Source organism: Idiotropiscis lumnitzeri, unplaced genomic scaffold (genome assembly GCF_059441095.1).
Source record: "Idiotropiscis lumnitzeri isolate Australia: NSW breed Sydney's pygmy pipehorse unplaced genomic scaffold, RoL_Ilum_1.0 HiC_scaffold_111, whole genome shotgun sequence".
Classification (NCBI taxonomy): domain Eukaryota; kingdom Metazoa; phylum Chordata; class Actinopteri; order Syngnathiformes; family Syngnathidae; genus Idiotropiscis; species Idiotropiscis lumnitzeri.
The window spans coordinates 12903-19353 of NW_028283649.1; positions in this window are offsets into that span (position 1 = coordinate 12903).

The window sequence follows — 6451 nt, forward strand, 5'->3', positions numbered from 1 at the left end:
GTAAATTTCCACCTTTATATAGTGTAAAAAGACATCCTGAAGCCTGGGCAGCCATTTATTTGATTGTCCAATATTTCCCTTATGAGATAATGCCTCTCATAGCAAATGTGTACAGCGCGAGCTGAAAATGCATTTACAGCACTAAAAAACCAAACTTTTATAACAGCTAAACCAAACGTTTCCAATGTAAATTTCCACCTTTATATAGTGTAAAAAGACATCCTGAAGCCTGGGCAGTCATTAATTTGATTGTCCAATATTTCCCTTATGAGATAATGCCTCTCATAGCAAATGTGTACAGCGCGAGCTGAAAATGCATTTACAGCACTAAAAAAACCAAACTTTTATAACAGCTAAACCAAACGTTTCCAATGTAAATTTCCACCTTTATATAGTGTAGAAAGGCACCCTGAAGCCTGGAAAGTCATTAATTTGATTGTCCAGTATTTCCTTCATGAGATATTGCAACACTTAGAAAAAGTGTACAGCGCCAGCAGACAATGAATTTTCAGCACTAAAAAAACGAAACTTCATTAACAGCTAAACCAAACGTTTCCAATGTAAATTTCCACATTTATAGAGTGTAAAAAGGCATCCTGAAGCCTGGGAAGTCATTAATTTGATTGTCCAGTATTTCCCTTATGAGATAATGCCTCACATAGCAAATGTGTACAGTGTGAGCTGAAAATGCATTTTCAGCACTAAAAAACCAAACTTTTATAACAGCTAAACCAAACGTTTCCAATGTAAATTTCCACCTTTATATAGTGTAAAAAGACATCCTGAAGCCTGGGCAGTCATTAATTTGATTGTCCAGTATTTCCCTTATGAGATAATGCCTCACATAGCAAATGTGTACAGCGCGAGCTGAAAATGCATTTACAGCACTAAAAAAACAAACTTTTATAACAGCTAAACTAAACGTTTCCAATGTAAATTTCCACCTTTATATAGTGTAAAAAGACATCCTGAAGCCTGGGCAGTCATTAATTTGATTGTCCAATATTTCCCTTATGAGATAATGCCTCTCATAGCAAATGTGTACAGCGCGAGCTGAAAATGCATTTACAGCACTAAAAAACCAAACTTTTATAACAGCTAAACCAAACGTTTCCAATGTAAATTTCCACCTTTATATAGTGTAGAAAGGCATCCTGAAGCCTGGAAAGTCATTAATTTTATTGTCCAGTATTTCATTCATGAGATATTGCAACACTTAGAAAAAGTGTACAGCGCCAGCAGACAATGAATTTTCAGCACTAAAAAAACGAAACTTCATTAACAGCTAAACCAAACGTTTCCAATGTAAATTTCCACATTTATAGAGTGTAAAAAGGCATCCTGAAGCCTGGGAAGTCATTAATTTGATTGTCCAGTATTTCCCTTATGAGATAATGCCTCACATAGCAAATGTGTACAGTGCGAGCTGAAAATGCATTTTCAGCACTAAAAAAACAAACTTTTATAACAGCTAAACTAAACGTTTCCAATGTAAATTTCCACCTTTATATAGTGTAAAAAGACATCCTGAAGCCTGGGCAGTCATTAATTTGATTGTCCAATATTTCCCTTATGAGATAATGCCTCTCATAGCAAATGTGTACAGCGCGAGCTGAAAATGCATTTACAGCACTAAAAAAACAAACTTTTATAACAGCTAAACTAAACGTTTCCAATGTAAATTTCCACCTTTATATAGTGTAAAAAGACATCCTGAAGCCTGGGCAGTCATTAATTTGATTGTCCAATATTTCCCTTATGAGATAATGCCTCTCATAGCAAATGTGTACAGCGCGAGCTGAAAATGCATTTACAGCACTAAAAACCCAAACTTTTATAACAGCTAAACCAAACGTTTCCAATGTAAATTTCCACCTTTATATAGTGTAGAAAGGCATCCTGAAGCCTGGAAAGTCATTAATTTGATTGTCCAGTATTTCCTTCATGAGATATTGCAACACTTAGAAAAGGTGTACAGCGCCAGCAGACAATGAATTTTCAGCACTAAAAAAACGAAACTTCATTAACAGCTAAACCAAACGTTTCCAATGTAAATTTCCACATTTATAGAGTGTAAAAATGCATCCTGAAGCCTGGGAAGTCATTAATTTGGTTGTCCAGTATTTCCCTTATGAGATAATGCCTCACATAGCAAATGTGTACAGTGCAAGCTGAAAATGCATTTTCAGCACTAAAAAACCAAACTTTTATAACAGCTAAACCAAACGTTTCCAATGTAAATTTCCACCTTTATATAGTGTAAAAAGACATCCTGAAGCCTGGGCAGCCATTTATTTGATTGTCCAATATTTCCCTTATGAGATAATGCCTCTCATAGCAAATGTGTACAGCGCGAGCTGAAAATGCATTTACAGCACTAAAAAACCAAACTTTTATAACAGCTAAACCAAACGTTTCCAATGTAAATTTCCACCTTTATATAGTGTAAAAAGACATCCTGAAGCCTGGGCAGTCATTAATTTGATTGTCCAATATTTCCCTTATGAGATAATGCCTCTCATAGCAAATGTGTACAGCGCGAGCTGAAAATGCATTTACAGCACTAAAAAAACCAAACTTTTATAACAGCTAAACCAAACGTTTCCAATGTAAATTTCCACCTTTATATAGTGTAGAAAGGCACCCTGAAGCCTGGAAAGTCATTAATTTGATTGTCCAGTATTTCCTTCATGAGATATTGCAACACTTAGAAAAAGTGTACAGCGCCAGCAGACAATGAATTTTCAGCACTAAAAAAACGAAACTTCATTAACAGCTAAACCAAACGTTTCCAATGTAAATTTCCACATTTATAGAGTGTAAAAATGCATCCTGAAGCCTGGGCAGTCATTAATTTGATTGTCCAATATTTCCCTTATGAGATAATGCCTCTCATAGCAAATGTGTACAGCGCGAGCTGAAAATGCATTTACAGCACTAAAAAACCAAACTTTTATAACAGCTAAACCAAACGTTTCCAATGTAAATTTCCACCTTTATATAGTGTAGAAAGGCATCCTGAAGCCTGGAAAGTCATTAATTTGATTGTCCAGTATTTCCTTCATGAGATATTGCAACACTTAGAAAAAGTGTACAGCGCCAGTAGACAATGAATTTTCAGCACTAAAAAAACGAAACTTCATTAACAGCTAAACTAAACGTTTCCAATGTAAATTTCCACCTTTATATAGTGTAAAAAGACATCCTGAAGCCTGGGCAGTCATTAATTTGATTGTCCAATATTTCCCTTATGAGATAATGCCTCTCATAGCAAATGTGTACAGCGCGAGCTGAAAATGCATTTACAGCACTAAAAAACCAAACTTTTATAACAGCTAAACCAAACGTTTCCAATGTAAATTTCCACCTTTATATAGTGTAGAAAGGCATCCTGGAGCCTGGAAAGTCATTAATTTGATTGTCCAGTATTTCCTTCATGAGATATTGCAACACTTAGAAAAAGTGTACAGCGCCAGCAGACAATGAATTTTCAGCACTAAAAAAACCAAACTTTTATAACAGCTAAACCAAACGTTTCCAATGTAAATTTCCACCTTTATATAGTGTAAAAAGACATCCTGAAGCCTGGGCAGTCATTAATTTGATTGTCCAGTATTTCCCTTATGAGATAATGCCTCACATAGCAAATGTGTACAGCGCGAGCTGAAAATGCATTTACAGCACTAAAAAAACAAACTTTTATAACAGCTAAACCAAACGTTTCCAATGTAAATTTCCACCTTTATATAGTGTAGAAAGGCATCCTGAAGCCTGGAAAGTCATTAATTTGATTGTCCAGTATTTCCTACATGAGATATTGCAAAACTTAGAAAAAGTGTACAGCGCCAGCAGACAATGAATTTTCAGCACTAAAAAAACGAAACTTCATTAACAGCTAAACCAAACGTTTCCAATGTAAATTTCCACATTTATAGAGTGTAAAAAGGCATCCTGAAGCCTGGGAAGTCATTAATTTGATTGTCCAGTATTTCCCTTATGAGATAATGCCTCACATAGCAAATGTGTACAGCGCGAGCTGAAAATGCATTTACAGCACTAAAAAACCAAACTTTTATAACAGCTAAACCAAACTTCCAATGTAAATTTCCACCTTTATATAGTGTAGAAAGGCATCCTGAAGCCTGGAAAGTGATTAATTTGATTGTCCAGTATTTCCTTCATGAGATATTGCAACACTTAGAAAAAGTGTACAGCGCCAGCAGACAATGAATTTTCAGCACTAAAAAACCGAAACTTCATTAACAGCTAAACTAAACGTTTCCAATGTAAATTTCCACCTTTATATAGTGTAAAAAGACATCCTGAAGCCTGGGCAGTCATTAATTTGATTGTCCAATATTTCCCTTATGAGATAATGCCTCTCATAGCAAATGTGTACAGCGCGAGCTGAAAATGCATTTACAGCACTAAAAAACCAAACTTTTATAACAGCTAAACCAAACGTTTCCAATGTAAATTTCCACCTTTATATAGTGTAGAAAGGCATCCTGAAGCCTGGAAAGTCATTAATTTGATTGTCCAGTATTTCCTTCATGAGATATTGCAACACTTAGAAAAAGTGTACAGCGCCAGCAGACAATGAATTTCCAGCACTAAAAAAACGAAACTTCATTAACAGCTAAACTAAACGTTTCCAATGTAAATTTCCACCTTTATATAGTGTAAAAAGACATCCTGAAGCCTGGGCAGTCATTAATTTGATTGTCCAATATTTCCCTTATGAGATAATGCCTCTCATAGCAAATGTGTACAGCGCGAGCTGAAAATGCATTTACAGCACTAAAAAACCAAACTTTTATAACAGCTAAACTAAACGTTTCCAATGTAAATTTCCACCTTTATATAGTGTAGAAAGGCATCCTGAAGCCTGGAAAGTCATTAATTTGATTGTCCAGTATTTCCTTCATGAGATATTGCAACACTTAGAAAAAGTGTACAGCGCCAGCAGACAATGAATTTTCAGCACTAAAAAAACGAAACTTCATTAACAGCTAAACCAAACGTTTCCAATGTAAATTTCCACATTTATAGAGTGTAAAAAGGCATCCTGAAGCCTGGGAAGTCATTAATTTGATTGTCCAGTATTTCCCTTATGAGATAATGCCTCACATAGCAAATGTGTACAGTGCGAGCTGAAAATGCATTTTCAGCACTAAAAAACCAAACTTTTATAACAGCTAAACCAAACGTTTCCAATGTAAATTTCCACCTTTATATAGTGTAAAAAGACATCCTGAAGCCTGGGCAGTCATTAATTTGATTGTCCAGTATTTCCCTTATGAGATAATGCCTCACATAGCAAATGTGTACAGCGCGAGCTGAAAATGCATTTACAGCACTAAAAAAACAAACTTTTATAACAGCTAAACTAAACGTTTCCAATGTAAATTTCCACCTTTATATAGTGTAAAAAGACATCCTGAAGCCTGGGCAGTCATTAATTTGATTGTCCAATATTTCCCTTATGAGATAATGCCTCTCATAGCAAATGTGTACAGCGCGAGCTGAAAATGCATTTACAGCACTAAAAACCCAAACTTTTATAACAGCTAAACCAAACGTTTCCAATGTAAATTTCCACCTTTATATAGTGTAGAAAGGCATCCTGAAGCCTGGAAAGTCATTAATTTGATTGTCCAGTATTTCCTTCATGAGATATTGCAACACTTAGAAAAAGTGTACAGCGCCAGCAGACAATGAATTTCCAGCACTAAAAAAACGAAACTTCATTAACAGCTAAACTAAACGTTTCCAATGTAAATTTCCACCTTTATATAGTGTAAAAAGACATCCTGAAGCCTGGGCAGTCATTAATTTGATTGTCCAATATTTCCCTTATGAGATAATGCCTCTCATAGCAAATGTGTACAGCGCGAGCTGAAAATGCATTTACAGCACTAAAAAACCAAACTTTTATAACAGCTAAACTAAACGTTTCCAATGTAAATTTCCACCTTTATATAGTGTAGAAAGGCATCCTGAAGCCTGGAAAGTCATTAATTTGATTGTCCAGTATTTCCTTCATGAGATATTGCAACACTTAGAAAAAGTGTACAGCGCCAGCAGACAATGAATTTTCAGCACTAAAAAAACGAAACTTCATTAACAGCTAAACCAAACGTTTCCAATGTAAATTTCCACATTTATAGAGTGTAAAAAGGCATCCTGAAGCCTGGGAAGTCATTAATTTGATTGTCCAGTATTTCCCTTATGAGATAATGCCTCATATAGCAAATGTGTACAGTGCGAGCTGAAAATGCATTTTCAGCACTAAAAAACCAAACTTTTATAACAGCTAAACCAAACGTTTCCAATGTAAATTTCCACCTTTATATAGTGTAAAAAGACATCCTGAAGCCTGGGCAGTCATTAATTTGATTGTCCAGTATTTCCCTTATGAGATAATGCCTCACATAGCAAATGTGTACAG